Consider the following 17,661-nt stretch of genomic DNA (forward strand, 5'->3'; position numbering starts at 1 on the left):
TTTTGAAATACTTGGCAAAAGAAATTTGCCTGTCTAATTTTATTTATAAAAGCTGACGAGCTTGATAAATGGGCCCCAGCATGTGGAGGATCACTGTGGCACAATTAGCAAGCTCGCCTGTTTTTATATATAAAATTAGCAAATTTTCTTCATCTGACTTTGTTTAGCCAAGTATTTATTAAAGTCACACAGCCGTTGATGTATAGACTCTGTGTATTGCTATTAGTCTGACCTCTGGTGGTGGTTTTATAGTTAGACAGGTTTCTATTCACTAAGACTGGTCAAATTAGTATGCGCATGAAAAAGGTGCACATCTCCCTTTGTCAGTTTTCCATGGTAAAGTGCGTCTTTTTTTTTGTTGCATTAAATGTCACACTTTTTTCATTGAAAACTGACAAAGAAAAAGTACGCCAGGCCTGGAGTAGAAATTAGACTGTCTTTGCGACAAATTCAGGTAAAAAAAAAGTCTGAAACTTCTAAATTAGTCTAATACTTCAAAATAGTGGCAAGAGGCACAAAAGCCTACAAAACAAGCACAATTTTAATAGTAAATGTAAAAAAAAAAATTAAGACTGCCTGAAACAGTATTTTTACACCTAAAAACGAATATAAACACTATAGTAAATTTATTCCACCATCTTCTCATTTGGTTGTATTGTGGGGTCGAACGCTGAGAGTGGGTGACAACAACCACATCTCAGGGTAGTGACTGCAGTGTCTAGGAATCAGATGCTGATACCACATCATGGAGATGTTATGTGACAGCTGGTAGTCGTGGCCGAGTGGTTAAGGCGATGGACTTGAAATCCATTGGGGTTTCCCCGTGCAGGTTCAAATCCTGCCGACTACGATTTTTATTTACACACAAAAATAAAAAATGGTTAGGACTGTATCACTGATTTTATATTATGCTCTTGGGTTTTTACGCCCCAGGTGCATTATCTTGCACTTATCAACATTAAATTTTATTTGCCAGAGTTCTGACAATTCCTCCAGTTTTCTGAAATACTTTTCCATTTGGTGTATCCCTCCAGGAACATTAACCCTGTTACAAATCTTTGTGTCATCAGCAAAAAGACACACCTTACCATTGAGGCCTTCTGCACTTTCGCTGATAAAGATATTAAACAATATGGGTCCCAGAACAGATCCCTGAGGTACCCCACTGGTAACAAGACCTTGGTCTGAATATACTCCATTGACTACAACCCTCTGTTGTCTGTCCCTCAGCCACTGCCTAATCCATTCAACAATATGGGAGTCCAAGCTCAAAGACTATTTATTTACAATTGGTCACTAGGACCATAGATGTCCCTGATTGACACGTGTTACTAAGTCTAAAATTTAAACTTTTATTACTTGTCCTTAAAATGTTTCGAACACTACAATTAAAATAATCAGCTATGCTTGCTAGATACATTCATCATAGTGCCAATGACTCTGTTTGCTAGGTGATCCCACTAGAGGGCGCTTGTAACTGTTAGCTGTTTGAGGCTCTGCTGCCTATTATTACGGTGCCCCAGTGCTATATTACTGCGCTCTGTTATTGTCACAGTGCGCTGTTTCAAACAGCAGTCGCCCTCATGAGGTACACTTTCTCTCTTTGTATTAACAACAGATCATTTCCTAGCCATGCATACACTGGCTAAAACACGCTATCTGCCCCCCGTGTTAGGGAGAGATATGTAAAGGTGGTCAAGCTCAAAGACTGCACTTTATTGATAAGCCTTCTGTGTGGGACAGTATCAAAAGCCTTACTGAAGTCTAGATAAGCGATGTCTACTGCACCTCCTCCATCTATTATTTTAGTCACCCAATCAAAAAAATCTATAACATTAGTTTGACGTGATCTCCCTGAAGAAAACCCATGCTGTTTTTCATCTTTAAATCCATGGGACTTTAGATGTTCCACAATCCTCTCCTTAAGTATGGTTTCCATTAATTTCCCCACTATTGATGTCAGGCTTACTGGCCTATAGTTGCCCGATTCCTCCCTACTACCTTTCTTGTGAATGGGCACAACATTTGCTAATTTCCAATATTTTGGAATGACTCCTGTTGCCAGTGATGGGTTAAATAAATCTGTTAATGGTTTTGCTAGTTCACCGCTGAGCTCTTTCAATAGCTTTGGGTGTATCCCATCAGGCCCCTGGGACTTATTTGTATTCATTTTAGACAGCTAACTTAGAACCTCTTCCTCTGTAAAGACACAGGCATCAAAAGAGTCATTAGTCTTCTTTCCTAACCGAGGTCCTTTTCCTTCATTTTCCTTTGTAAAAACTGAACAGAAGTATTCATTGGGGCAGTCAGCTAGTTCTTTATCTTCTTCCATATACCTTCCTTCTTTTGTTTTTAATTTGGTAATTCCTTGTTTTCATTTTCTTTTTTTATTTATGTATCTGAAGAATGCCTTATCGCCTTTTTTCACTGACTCAGCTAATTTCTCTTATAACTTGTTTGGACTCTCTCTGCCTTATCTTATAAATTTCCCTATAATCCTTGTTTTGTTTTGTTCCCTATCTTTTTGTTTTTAATGATTTTGGCCACTTCTGCTAAGTACCACAGTGGTCTCTTCCTGTTTTGCTTTTACTGACAAGCCTAATGCAATTTTCTGTTGCTTCAATAGTGCCACTTTAAGTAGTCCCATTTCTCCTGGACTATAATGAAACTGTTCCAGTCTGATAGGGACTCGTATACCACTAATCTAATTTTAGAAAAGTCAGTTTTTCTAAAATCTAAAACTTCTGTTTTTGTGTGGTGTGACTCAGTCACTGTACTTATAGTAAACCACACTGACTGGTGATCACTAGATCCCAAGCTTTCCCCCACAGCAATATCAGATATTAAATTCCCATTTGTGAATACTAAATCTAAAATGGCCTCCTTCCGGGTTGGCTCCTCCACTACTTGCTATAGAGATAATCCCAGTAGGGAATTTAGAATATCTGTACTCCTGGCAGAACTAGCTATTTCGGTTTTCCAGTTAACATCAGGAAGATTAAAGTCTCCCATAATGATAACTTCCCCTTTCAATGTCATTTTAGCCATTTCCTCAAGTAGTAGATCATTTGACTTGGCCAGGTGGTTTGTAAAGAACTGCCTCATCCTCCTCTCTGCTCTACTTGTCAGGAATCATGATCCTGAATACAGGTGAATCTCTGTGAGAAAGGAGGTGATGAGGAGACATGAGAGGAGGGTGAGGTGTAGCTAATGAGCAGCAGCATTTGTTTACAGTCTCCACAGCAGAACATTACCACAGCCTGTCCTGTCCGACCTCTCGGTACTTCATGTCTCCTTATAATTCCTACAGAGATTCAGCTAAATTTCTTATCATCTGTATTCAGGATCATAATCCCTCACAAGTAGAGAGGATGAGGCAGCTCTTTACCTCAGTGTTGTAAAGTAACGTCCTCATGTATGATCAGGACAGGTCTTGTGTGCTCTAATGGAACAGCGGCCATTTTGTTTCCCCTGATGATTGCTCACCAGATAATACGAGCCATTATAAATAATGAAAGGTATTTGAGAATATGTTTATAATAAAGTAATATTCAAGTATTTTCTTTTTCTTAATTCCTGGAGAACCTCGTTAAGTATGTGGCAGGGGCAGCGTGAGACCTGGTGATGATGGAATCTAAAAAGTGCATAATTTACTATAACTCCCATATGGTCTAGCGGTTAGGATTCCTGGTTTTCACCCAGGCGGCCCGGGTTCGACTCCCGGTATGGGAAGTTGAGATCTTTTGACAGTTTGTTTCCCTCTAAACCTTCTATTAAATCCGGATATTGGTGAAGTCTCGCAGTTTTATCACCATTGTAATACCTCCTATCAGTCCGTTTTGCAGGTTCACGGATACTACGTACATGTTCTATGGACACATAGGACATACCAGTGGTGTAAACAACAGGTTAACTGCAGCAGGCAAGCCTTCGATAGCTCAGCTGGTAGAGCGGAGGACTGTAGAGGAGTGCAGACATCCTTAGGTTGCTGGTTCAATTCTGGCTCGAAGGACTTCTCTGTTAATCATAATGATTTTTTGGCATTTGACCACATAATAATTTCATCCCCATGCTTCATTTTCTGACCCTCTCCAAATGATGAACGGGTCGTCTAGAAATCTTTAATATTAGACGATCAGAGGGGAGAATTTCTGGGACTGTGCAATGTGGACAAGTTCAAAGCCGCCCGTGAAGAGATTTGCATAACTTGGTGCTACTCTTGTCCCCATCGCAGAGCCCGTGTCTCCTGAAACAAGGTGTCACTGAAGGAAATAAATTGTTGTGTAGTATTAATTCAATTCCTTTGAGTAGGAAAAGGAGCAACATATAAAATGGAAAGCCTAATCCTAGCGTGTCCAGACACTTCAACCACCAGCACAACCGCGGCATATCACCGCTAAAACTGACCGCCATCGATTGGATTCCAACTACTAATAGGTAGGGAATCCTATTGGATTTTTCGATTGCAGACATTGGCACCAGAGGGTCTGGACGAGACCATTGAACACTAAATGATCCACCAAACCGCACATATCGCCTCTCATTTCTTATCTATATATATTTTTATCCATTTCGATAAAAAAAAAGGTAATAAATGATGCCTTCATATCCTGATAATCAGATTTAAATTTCTGAATTTGCCTGTGGATTTATGTGCGTTTCTGCAGCATACTTGCACCACAATCCACAATGTCTAACAGTAGTTTTTGGTGTGGATTTGACGCTCTTTCACGGCAGATCACACCGTTCCATTGAAAAGAGTGAAATCCACAGGTAAAACCCCAAACATAATTGACGTGCTATTAGGTGTGAAAACCACAGGGCAGGGCAATTTTTGCATGGAAAAAAAATCTGCAAACTGTACATGAGATTAGTGTTACCTCGCTGGTGCTGCACTACACAGGGATCCGGCTGGAAAAACCGCAGGTGGCCTCAGTGTTAGGGCTTGTTCACATGACCGTATGGCTTTTTCTGTGTTTTGCGGACCGTTTTTCACGGATCCGTTGTTCTGTTTTTTGTTTCCGTTGTGTTTCCATTTCTGTTCAGTTTTTCCGTATGGCATATACAGTATACATTGATTACATAGAAAAGATGGGGAAAACCCTCAGCCGTGCGATGATGGAAGATGGTCGCTGCTCGACCAGGACGACAGGATTAGGGAGCAGGTCACCTCCTAAAGCGTCCCTAACCTGACCCTAACTCCTAGCTGCATGGGCCGACCTTTAAGGTAGGAGGACCCATGCTCAGGAACCTCGGAGCCCTAACTCACCCTCCGACCGGTCCCTGGACTAGGAGTCAGGGTAAGACAACCTGTTCCTTCTGGATACGGAGGAACAGGAGTCTCACTGGCCAAGCTGCAAGGAAGGGAGAACGAATACAGCCTATGGCAATGGCAGGTACTTGCCACAAACATAACACTCACCTGCCACAGACACAAAGCCTGGAACCCATGTGGAAGTACTGCTATCCACAAACACAAGGACTCAGCACACAACAAAAATCACACGGGAACCCAGGACCATAGGTGCAATAAACAAGCATAAAACCAAACACATCTTCTAGACACCAAACAACATTATATTTTTGCTATGACCAGAAGGATGGCCCCCACTGGCAGTTGGTAAGTAACCAGGAGGCTGTCTCCAGCCAGCATGGCTGAAGCACCCTCTCTGGCTACTGCCTACAACTGAGGCTATATAGGGCCAAGAGGCCACACCCAACAATCAGACACACCCCGTGACTCACACACACAGAAAGGGAGTTAACCTTTCCAAAACCACAGAAGGGAAAACACAACATAAAGGGGAAGTGTCCAAAGAACGAACACACTATGGCTGTTGCCGCAGGCAACGACATGGGTGGCAACCGTGTCCTGGGAGTCAGCCTGAAGGCTGGGACACTGCCACCACATGTACACATAATGACCAAACGTTGCCACGGGCAACCACAGTGAGGGGATGATGTGAGTGCACACCACACATAAACCAGAGTGCACACAGACATACCAAAAGTGCCTACAAACACGCACACAACTACAAGGGAACCGCACACATAGCTGTTGTCCGCTGTTGAGGCCTACAACATTATGCCTCCAGGTGCGGTTGACACTACAACCCAAACCGCGGGCAACTGTATGCGGCTCCCAAGGAGTCACGGCCATAACATGGTCGTGACACATTGGGCTGGGCATAACATTTTCAATAGATGGTTCCGCAAATGGAACGGATACGGAAGACATACGGATGCATTTCCGTATGTTTTCCTTTTTTTGAGGACCCATTGACTTGAATGGAGCCACGGACCGTGATTTGCAGACAAGAATAGGACAAGTTTTAAAATCTAGCAGAACGGAATTGCGTACATACGGAAATGGAATGCTCACGGAGTATATAAAGTTTTTTTGGTGGACCCATTGAAATGAATGGTTCCGTATACGGACCGTATATGGAACGCAATAAACGGCCCGTATACGGAACGCAAAAAACGTTGGTGTGAATGAGCCCTTAAACAGCATTAAAAAACATGATTATAAGGGCTTATACACACAAACATATTTTTTTGCTTTGTCTGTTCCTTTTTTGCGGGCCGTTCTATTTTTGGGGGTTTCCATATGTCCCCCAAAAATAAAACATGTTCTATTATTGTCCGCATTGCGGACAAGGATAGGACTGTTCTATTAGGGGCCGACCATTCCACAAAATACAGAATGCACACAGCCGGTATCCATGTTTTGCGGATCCGCAATTTGCAGACTGCAAAACATCCAACGGTTGTGTGCATGAGCCCTAATTCTGAGCGATCCTGTCAGAGGAGCGGCGGTCAGAGCGGGACCTCTCACTGACACATGATGTGGGTGTCTGGCCTTACTTTTACATATCGGGGAAGAGACAGTGTGGGAGAAGTCTGTCCCCCTCCCCATTGTGCTGATAAGACATGCTCACAGAGAGGTCAGGAGAGATCGCCCGACGTGTATCCTGCGGTATAGGACGGAATCGGGGCAGGACCTCATGTAGTTGGGATCAATTGGGCACATTTACTGTAGTGTTTGCACCTGTTTTTAGGTATAAAAATGCAGTTTTAGACAGTGTCATACTGAAAATGTGCCTGTTTTGGAGGCTTTTGCGCCTCATTTGTCTGTTTTTATTTTTTTGACCAATTCAGAAGTTTTCTAACTTCTGCGTCTATTTTCTGACTTATTTATGTAGGTGCCTCTTTTTTTAACCTAAATTAGTCACAAAAACTGTCCGATTTCTGCTCCACTCCAGGGCTGGCCTACTTCTTCTCGTCAGTTTTGAGTACTGAGTTGCACCACATTTTGCCTAAACAAGTCGCACTTTCATGGAGACGTGCACCTACTTTCAGCTCACTAGCGCCACTTTTTCATGTGCATGCTAATTAGACCGATCTTAGTGAATATGAACCTGCCATACTGAAACACAACCACCAGAGGTCAGACTAATGCCAATACGTCTAATTCATGAAGTACAGTGCTACTTGGCAAAAGAACACCTCGCTGGTGCTGCACTACACAGGGATCCGGCTGGAAAAACCGCAGGTGGCCTCAGTGTTAGGGCTTGTTCACATGACCGTATGGCTTTTTCTGTGTTTTGCGGACCGTTTTTCACGGATCCGTTGTTCTGTTTTTTGTTTCCGTTGTGTTTCCATTTCTGTTCAGTTTTTCCGTATGGCATATACAGTATACATTGATTACATAGAAAAGATGGGGAAAACCCTCAGCCGTGCGATGATGGAAGATGGTCGCTGCTCGACCAGGACGACAGGATTAGGGAGCAGGTCACCTCCTAAAGCGTCCCTAACCTGACCCTAACTCCTAGCTGCATGGGCCGACCTTTAAGGTAGGAGGACCCATGCTCAGGAACCTCGGAGCCCTAACTCACCCTCCGACCGGTCCCTGGACTAGGAGTCAGGGTAAGACAACCTGTTCCTTCTGGATACGGAGGAACAGGAGTCTCACTGGCCAAGCTGCAAGGAAGGGAGAACGAATACAGCCTATGGCAATGGCTGGAGAGATCGCCCGACGTGTATCCTGCGGTATAGGACGGAATCGGGGCAGGACCTCATGTAGTTGGGATCAATTGGGCACATTTACTGTAGTGTTTGCACCTGTTTTTAGGTATAAAAATGCAGTTTTAGACAGTGTCATACTGAAAATGTGCCTGTTTTGGAGGCTTTTGCGCCTCATTTGTCTGTTTTTATTTTTTTGACCAATTCAGAAGTTTTCTAACTTCTGCGTCTATTTTCTGACTTATTTATGTAGGTGCGTCTTTTTTTAACCTAAATTAGTCACAAAAACTGTCCGATTTCTGCTCCACTCCAGGGCTGGCCTACTTCTTCTCGTCAGTTTTGAGTACTGAGTTGCACCACATTTTGCCTAAACAAGTCGCACTTTCATGGAGACGTGCACCTACTTTCAGCTCACTAGCGCCACTTTTTCATGTGCATGCTAATTAGACCGATCTTAGTGAATATGAACCTGCCATACTGAAAAACAACCACCAGAGGTCAGACTAATGCCAATACGTCTAATTCATGAAGTACAGTGCTACTTGGCAAAAGAAAGAGAGATGAAGAAAATTTGCCTGTCTAATTTTATTTATAAAAGCAGACGAGCTTGATGAAAGTGCCCCAGCGTGTGGAGGATCACTGTGGCACAATTATCGAGCTCGTCTGTTTATATATATAAAATTAGACAGGCAAATTTTCTTCATCTGACTTTCTTTTGCCAAGTATTTATTAAAGTCACACATCCGTTGATGTATTAGACTCTGTGTATTGCTACTAGTCTGACCTCTGGTGGTGGTTTTATAGTTTGACAGGTTTCTATTCACTAAGACTGGTCAAATTAGTATGTGTATGAAAAAAGTTGCACATCTCCCTTTGTCAGTTTTCCATGGTAAAGTGCGTCTTTTGTTGCATTAAATGTCACACTTTATCACTGAAAACTGACAAAGAAAAGTACGCCAGGCCTGGAGTAGAAATTAAACTGTTTTTGCGACAAATTCAGGTAAAAAAAGTCTGAAACTTCTAAATTAGTCTAATACTTCAAAATAGTGGCAAGAGGCACAAAAGCCTACAAAACAAGTACAATTTTTATAGTAAATGTGACAAAAAAATTAAGACTTTCCAAAACAGCATTTTTACACCTAAAAACAAATATAAACACTATAGTAAATTTATTCCACCATCTTCTCATTTGGTTGTATTGTGGGGTCGAACGCTGAGAGTGGGTGACAACAACCACATCTCAGGGTAGTGACGGCAGTGTCTAGGTAATCTGCTGCTGATACCACATCATGGAAATGTTATGAGACAGCTGTTAGTCGTGGCCGAGTGGTTAAGGCGATGGACTTGAAATCCATTGGGGTTTCCCCGCGCAGGTTCAAATCCTGCCGACTACCGTTTTTATTTACACACAAAACGAAAAAATGGTTATCAAGGTTGCCAGTCATCCAGAAATTTCTGGACAGTCCATAAAATAGGAAACTTTTTTCCTGTACCCATGAAAAAAACTAGATTTCCATAGCCTGTCCTGTCCGTCCTCTCTGTACTTCATATCTCCTAAAGAAGTAAATTCCTACAGAGATTCAGCTCAAGTTCTAAACTCACAGAAAATAGGAGTAAACGCCCAGGGACATAAACAATAAATCACTTAAAGGAAACCCCTAAAATTACATTTTTACTGGATACAATTAAAAAATGAAATATATAAATTCCCAAAACTGACATCAACATAAGATATGTATATCCTGAGCCCACACAATGGATTAATGTGTAGGCACAATTACCAAGAGATTAGCACGGGCAATGGAATAATAATCAACTGCATATGGTATATAGCGTTATATTGCAGAAGACCACAGTTGTGATCATGACTCATGGTTAGTTGATATCAGTCACTGGGTGCCAGGCAGTCCTCAGGGGTAGCAACCAACAAATGGGGTGGGAAAGATATAAAATCCCTAGGGTGACCCTACAAGTATCCCTGGCTGAAAGCGGAGCACCTGCCCCGGTGACTAAACCCTGACAAGTCCTGGATGTCCCTGCTAATATCGTCTCTTTCCGAAACGTTTCCCCAGGTGGTGTTATCCACGTGGTTCATCAGGGGAAAGAAACTTGCAGCGAGTATGAGATAAACAGTCTCTAAATCATAAGATCTGTTTGTAGATACACAATCTATGTAGACATCAGGATAAAAAGAGGGTAAGATAGTCGTATATAGGGAAAAATGCCATTCTCGGCTATGCTGGATATACAGGGTTCCAAGCCCATACACTTGCTTGAGTCCCATTTTCTACACAGAATTTAGATATATATAACACAGAACAAAAACCAGCAACATAGCTACAGAAAGCACGAGAATGAGATCTGTTCATTGAGACCCAGAGGACCCATGGTGAATCCACTGGGCCTGCTTATACAGAATGTCCCCTCCTCTTGGCGATTTACGCACCAACTCGATCACCTGAAATCGCAAGACTCCAAAATTACCAGAATGATAGTCCCAAACATGTCTTGCTATTGGCTTGTCCTTCCGATTCTTTATGTCATCAATGTGGTCCCCCACCATCCGACGTAATTCTCTCTTCTTAGTGGACATGGACAGGTGCACAGATATGCAACACCCTGAGTTCTACAATTAGCAAGAGTCTCTCATAAGATAGGTTTTACTGGTAGAGAGACTCTGGATTTCCAAATAAAGGGACAAAAAATACAGTCCTGTCCACACCTGAAAGTTCCACAGGGTTTTCTACTAAGCCACATGTCCGTCTGAGAGGGTGCTTTGTAATGACTGTACTAGTCGGTCCCTGACTGATCTATCCAGTTACATTTTAGGGGTTTCCTTTCTGTGATTTAAAGTTCTTATCATCTGTATTCAGGATCATAATGCCCGACAAGTAGAGAGGATGCGGCAGCTCAGTGTTGTAAAGTAACTTGTCCTCATGTATGATCAGGACAGGTTTTGTGTGCACTAATGGGACAGCGGCCATTTTGTTTCCCCTGATGATTGCCCACCAGACAAAACGAGCCATTGTAAATAATGAAAGGTATTTGAGAATATATTTATAATAAAGTAATATTTAAGTATTTTAATTTTCTTAATTCCTGGACAACCTCTTTAAGTATATGGTAGGGGCAGCGTGAGCCCTGGTGATGATGGAATCTGAAGAGTCTTGTTTTTCTCATACATGGTATTGTCTTCTATAACTACCAAATGGTCTAGCGGTTAGGATTCCTGGTTTTCACCCAGGCGGCCCAGGTTTGATTTCTACCATGGGAAGTTGAGTTCTTATGTTTCTTTCCCTTTAAACCTTCTATTGCATCCTGATATCGGTGACGCCTCGCAGTTTTATCACCATGGTAATACCTCCCATCAGTGCGTTTTGAAAATACCAGTTGTGAGAACAACAGGTTAACTGCATAATGCAAGCCTTCGATAGCTCAGTTGGTAGAGCGGAGGACTGTAGAGGAGTGCAGACATCCTTAGGTCACTGGTTCGATTCCGGTTCGAAGGACTACTCTTTTAATCATAATGATTTTTTTTTGCATATGACCACATAATAATATCTAGACTTCTAGAATAAGTAGATGGATATGAAATCACAACTTCCTTTTGTATTTTCTATGGAGAATAAATCCCCCTTATTTTCCAAATGCGGCTCTTCTATTCAGGTAATTACGGTACCTCACTTACATACAGCAGATAAAGGATTATCCAGAGCTAAGTTCAGGGACAATGGTGACCTGTCACAGAGTTTACTGCAGTCTATCGCGCCAGCTCTGCTCAGCTTTACTGTATATTATATGGGTGATCAAAGGACCATATGGTTAAATCTACCATGGAGAAAAATAAATAAAAAATTAAAAACAAGAATTCAACTAAAACAGCCAAAAAAACAAAACAAAACTATGCATAATTAGTATTGACCAGAACCATAAGTTGATCACATTTATGATGCCCTATGATGAACATTGTTAAAAATTGCTTTGCTTGGTTCATTCTTCCGCCCAAAAAACACAATAAAAAGTTAGCAGTTGAACTAACCCCAAAATGGCACCAATAAAGAATACAACTCAATCCCTAAAAACAAGCCCCAAACAGCTGTCGACAGACAATAAAAATGCTCTTGGTGTTTGAGTGAGGTAGCTTTACTTCTCAACTCCCTGATGGATGGTGCCACCTTATTATTTCAGAAGTTTGTTACTTCTTATCTTTGGTTATGGTTTGGTGCTCCCCTCGCCCCTCTATCCACATCTGTGAGGTGAATCTCACGAGTTTTTCACTGTTATTAGGTCTTGTCTGTCAAACACCTAGGTTGTCACTGCTGTTAAATTTGTCCCACTGTCTTCTCCTTTGGATGTATTGTGGGGTCGAAAGCTGAGAGTTGGTGACAACTACTACAACCACCATATGTCAGTACAGTGACCGGTGTGTGTAGAGAATTTGATGCTTACATCACACAGTGGAGACTTCATGTGACAGCTGGTAGTCGTGGCCGAGTGGTTAAGGCGATGGACTAGAAATCCATTGGGGTCTCCCCGCGCAGGTTCAAATCCTGCCGACTACGATTGTGTTTTTTTTCTTAAACACAAAACTAAAAAAATGTTTGGTGATTAGAGTTGCCGACAGTCCAGAAATTTCTGAACAGTCAGTGTAAATAGGTAACTTTTTTCCTGTGTCCTTGAAAGAATAATAGATGTGTTCATGATGTTTTTTTTTTAAGGCTGGTGGTACTTGACTAGAATATTTCAGTGCTAATTATCATTTTTCAGGTCACAGTAAATCCTGGTAATTAGGTGTTATCGGTATATTGAGCTGTAGACATTTATGAAATTATAGTTTTTATCATTCATTATGGTTTTCCAATATGTCCGTAAAAAAATGTTGGCTATCCGTGATTTTGGGATAAGTTGTCCAGAAAAAAGAAATATTCTGGACCCTGATGGTGATCCCTGTGTTTAGGAACTGGGTGACCTCAGAGCCAAAGGTTCTTCTAGGTTGAGGTTTGTTGTATCTCTTGGTGTCTGTGCTAGATAGAGCCCCATGTTCCTGAATCCTAGCCTGACCAGCTTCACATGGATGGTATGGCTAAGGACACATAGGACATACCAGTGGTTAGAACAACAGGTTACATGCAGCACACAAGCCTTGGATAGCTCAGCTGGTAGAGCGGAGGACCGTAGAGGACACATAGACATCCTTAGGTCGCTGGCTTGAAGGACTTCTCTTTTAACAATATTTATAATGTATTAGACTACATAATAATTTTTAGAATAAGTAGATGTATATGAAATCATAATTATATGTTATTATAAGGAGTAGAGATCCCCCTCCCTTCTTAATGCGGCTCTTCTATTCAGATAATTACGGTGCCTTATACAGAGCAAAATTCTCTTTCTCTGGACACTTTCCTTGTTAGCAGGGCATGGATTATGTTGGGAGAAGAGTATGACTTCTATGTCTCCTATAACAGGTTTTTCAGGTCTCCATGTTACCATAGACTATATTCTGCCTATTGTGGGCAATGGAGACTCTATTCTTATGATATCACACTCCAGTCACATACAGAGCTGAAATCACAATTCTGCTGTTATATCACACTGCGGTCACAGACAAAGCTGCAGTCACAATTCTGCTGTTATATCATTAACTCTTGCAGTCTCACATGTTCTCACTTCCTGTCCATGTGCATTGAGGGAGGTGTCGTTTTCTCTACCGCAGTGGACTGCACATTGTGTAAAGACTACATATCCCACAATGCAGCAGAAGCAGAGCGAGCGCAGTGCAGTCCCTGAACCAGCAGGGGGTGGTGCACAGAGTAATGATGGACAGTTGGAGAGGCAGCAAGTAAGTGATGGCAGGAGGAGAGCGCTCAGAGGTGGAGGATGGTATTCTCAAATTTTTAGACGATTTGCTGCAGTCAGCATTTCCATCAGGGCTCCTGCCCAATGTACACATTGGTCATCTGCATGAAGATGTCTGCAATTCTTCTCTCCACACTTGCTTGTAGTGACACAGGGACACAGGGACAGTACGGTAAACCTGGTAATGCTCATTGTGGCCATCATGATGGGTGTCTGTGTCTAGTGTTGAGCGAACTTGTGTTTCAAGTTCGGCGTACAAAGTTCAGGTTTGGATTATCTAAGAATTCCGTTATGGATTCTGCTACCATGGACCATAAGTTATAACCTGTACCTGAACTTTGTACTCCAAACTTGAAACAGAAGTTCGCTCAACACTAGTCACAGACACCCATCATGGCGGCCACGATGAGCATTATCAGGTTTACCGTACTGTCCCTGGTTTTATATCTCATCTTCTATAGAGACACCATGTTTTCCTTTTCCCCCTTGACCTCAAGGTGCTGATGGTCCAGCATGGGGCTTACAGAAAGCTCTGTCTGCCATGGAAACTATTCAGCTCTAGAGATGGCCAGTTCGCAATGTTCGCCCGCAAACACATGTGATCTGACATATTAACTGACAAGTCCGGTGAGGCACAGGTAAGTCCTTACCTGTGCCTGTGCGCGAGCCGGTCTGAAATGAAATGCGGTCTCCGGGAGCAGGCAGTTCCGAAGACGGCCTCCGGGGGCCATTCTTGGAACGGCCTTCTTCCGGAGACCGCATTTTATTTCAGACTACTACTGTTTGGAGTTAGTCTCGCCATTTTTTTATTGTGTTTCTTTTAGGTCAGATTTCTATTATAGTATTAATATTTCTGTATTCATATTCATTCTGCTACGTTCATAGAAACGATGCAAAGGTGAAACCGTCATTTTGGCCTAGGGGGGGATAGACTTTTTAATCGATAGATCCATTTGGTCTCTTCTTGCTGTAACTTTCTATCTAAATTCCCTTGTCTAGGACCAGGCCTTATTTTTGAGATTCCCCAGATTTTGAGGCTATCACTTTTCCCACCATGTACTGCCTTTATATGTCTGGATAATGATGTATCTGCTTATAAATTGATGTCACTGAGATGTTTAGAAATGCGTCTCCGAAGTTCTTGTATGGTTTTCCCCACGTACAATTTTGGGCATCCGCATTGGATGGCATACACTACTCCTGTTTTACAGTTGATATATTGTGTAATTTTATATTTTTTCCTATCTACTGGGTTTTCAAATTCATCACAGGCTAGCATTTTACTGCAGAATTGGCAGTTGCCACATGGATATGACCCTTTTGTGGTTAGCCATGTTGTTTTTTGTCTCTGTTGACTGTTCCATTGGAAATCGCTATGCACTAATTGTTCCCTCAAGTTTTTTCCTCTCCTATATGTTATCGTGGGATAGTCAGTAATAATATTCTTCAGGTCCTCATCCAACCTCAGAATATTCCAATGCTTCTCCAGGATATTACTGACTTCACTGTGTTTTATGTCAAATGTACCTATACAACGCACAATTTTGTCTGTGGTTGGTTTTTCATGATTTTGTAATAATTCACTTCTTTCTCTTACTTTTGCTTTTCGGTATGTTTTATGCAATACCTTTTTTGGATATTCACGTTCTAGGAACTTTTGGTACAATATTTTACTCTCACAATCAAAGGCTACTTGAGTTGAGCAGTTCCTTCTTGCTCTAAGATACTGGCCTACTGGGATTCCTCTTTTAAGAGGTTGTGGATGGTAACTTGACCAGTGTAGGAGACTGTTAGTCGACGTTGGCTTTCTGTAAATTTCAGTTGATATACTCTCATCTTCTTGTAGAGTGAGTGATACATCTAGGAAGTTTAATTGACTTTTCTCTATTTCAGCTGTAAATTTTATTCCTATTGTGTTATCATTGAGATTCTTCACAAATTCGTGAAATTCATTTACTGTGCCATCCCAGAGAATTAGAACAGCGTCGATATAACGACCCCAATATGTGATGTGCTTGGTGAATTGACTGCTTGTGTCTGTAAATACTATCCCGTCTTCCCACCACCCTAAAAAAAGATTGGCGAAATTTGGTGCACATTTCGTACCCATAGCGGTACCAGTGATCTGTAAATAATATTGTCCATCAAAAATAATATATATTTCACAGCAGATCACGCTGTTCCATTGAAAAGAGTAAAACCCCAAACATAACATTATTTTTTCATTGTTTTAACTTTGAAAAAATAAAAAAAGGTTAATAAATGATTAGAGTTGAGCGAACACCTGGATGCTCGGGTTCGAAAAGTTCGGCCGAACTTCCCGGAAATGTTCGGGTTCGGGATCCGAACTCGACCGGAACTTCGCCCCGAACCCTATTGAAGTCAATGGGGACCTGAACTTTTCGGCACTAAAAAGGCTGTAAAATAGCCCAGGAAAATGTAGGTAAACAAATGTGGATAGGGAAATGAAAAAAAAAAAAAAAAAAAATTAAAATTAACCAATATCAATTGGAGAAAGGTCTCATGGCAGAGAATCAGGCTTCATGTCACCCACCACTGGAACAGGCCACTGTCAGATATTTAGGCCCCGGCACCCAGACAGAGGAGAGAGGTCCCATAGCAGAGATTCAGGCTTCATGTCATAGCAGAGGATCAGGCTTCACGTCACCCAACACTGGAACAGGCCACTTTCAAAAATTTAGGCGCCGGCACCCAGACAGAGGAGAGAGGTCCCATAGCAGAGAATCAGGCTTTATGTCATAGCAGAGAATCAGGCTTCACGTCACCCACCACTGGAACAGGCCACTGTCAGATATTTTTAGGCCCCGGCACACAGACAGAGGAGAGAGGTCCCATAGCAGAGATTCAGGATTCATGTCATAGCAGAGAATCAGGCTTCATGTCATAGCAGAAAATCAAGCTTCATGTCATAGCAGAGAATCAGGCTTCACGTCACCCACCACTGGAACAGGCCATTGTCAGATATTTAGGCCCCGGAACCCAGACAAAGGAGAGAGGTCGCATAGCAGAGAATCAGGCTTCATGTCATAGCAGACAATCAGGCTTCATGTCACCCACCACTGGAACAGGCCATTGTCAGATATTCTTAGGCCCCGGCACCCAGACAGCGGAGAGAGGTCTCATAGCAGAGATTCAGGCTTCATGTCATAGCAGACAATCAGGCTTCAAGTCATAGCAGAGAATCAGGCTTCATGTCAGAGCAGAGAATCAGGCTTCACGTCACCCACCACTGGAAAAGGCCATTGTCAGATATTTAGGCCCCGGAACCCAGACAGAGGAGAGAGGTTGCATAGCAGAGAATCAGGCTTCATGTCATAGCAGACAATCAGGCTTCATGTCACCCACCACTGGAACAGGCCATTGTCAGATATTCTTAGGCCCCGGCACCCAGACAGCGGAGAGAGGTCTCATAGCAGAGATTCAGGCTTCATGTCATAGCAGACAATCAGGCTTCAAGTCTTAGCAGAGAATCAGGCTTCATGTCAGAGCAGAGAATCAGGCTTCACGTCACCCACCACTGGAACAGGCCATTGTCAGATATTTAGGCCCCGTCACCCAGACAGGGGAGAGAGGTCCCATTGCAGAGAATCAGGCTTCATGGCATAGCAGAGAATCAGGCTTCACGTCACCCACCACTGGAAAAGGCCATTGTCAGATATTTAGGCCCCCGGCACCCAGACAGGAGAGAGAGGTCCCATTGCAGAGAATCAGGCTTCATGGCATAGCAGAGAATCAGGCTTCACGTCACCCACCACT

The 17,661-nt window shown here is 42.4% G+C and overlaps 6 non-coding genes across 6 annotated transcripts; all 6 read left to right on the forward strand.

Moving 5' to 3' along the window:
• Positions 1 to 768: 768 nt before the first annotated feature.
• TRNAS-UGA lies at positions 769 to 850 on the forward strand. The gene has a single exon. It is a non-coding gene; the product is annotated as a tRNA-Ser (tRNA).
• A 2,810-nt stretch (positions 851 to 3,660) lies between these two features.
• Positions 3,661 to 3,732, forward strand: TRNAE-UUC. The gene has a single exon. It is a non-coding gene; the product is annotated as a tRNA-Glu (tRNA).
• Positions 3,733 to 3,927: 195 nt separating this feature from the next.
• On the forward strand, positions 3,928 to 4,012 carry TRNAY-GUA. The gene is given in 2 exon segments: positions 3,928 to 3,964; positions 3,977 to 4,012. It is a non-coding gene; the product is annotated as a tRNA-Tyr (tRNA).
• Positions 4,013 to 9,336: 5,324 nt separating this feature from the next.
• On the forward strand, positions 9,337 to 9,419 carry TRNAS-UGA. The gene has a single exon. It is a non-coding gene; the product is annotated as a tRNA-Ser (tRNA).
• A 2,030-nt stretch (positions 9,420 to 11,449) lies between these two features.
• Positions 11,450 to 11,534, forward strand: TRNAY-GUA. The gene is given in 2 exon segments: positions 11,450 to 11,486; positions 11,499 to 11,534. It is a non-coding gene; the product is annotated as a tRNA-Tyr (tRNA).
• Positions 11,535 to 12,505: 971 nt separating this feature from the next.
• Positions 12,506 to 12,587, forward strand: TRNAS-AGA. Its single transcript has one exon. It is a non-coding gene; the product is annotated as a tRNA-Ser (tRNA).
• Positions 12,588 to 17,661: the final 5,074 nt, after the last annotated feature.

Source organism: Bufo gargarizans, unplaced genomic scaffold (assembly GCF_014858855.1).
Source record: "Bufo gargarizans isolate SCDJY-AF-19 unplaced genomic scaffold, ASM1485885v1 original_scaffold_1163_pilon, whole genome shotgun sequence".
Taxonomy (NCBI): domain Eukaryota; kingdom Metazoa; phylum Chordata; class Amphibia; order Anura; family Bufonidae; genus Bufo; species Bufo gargarizans.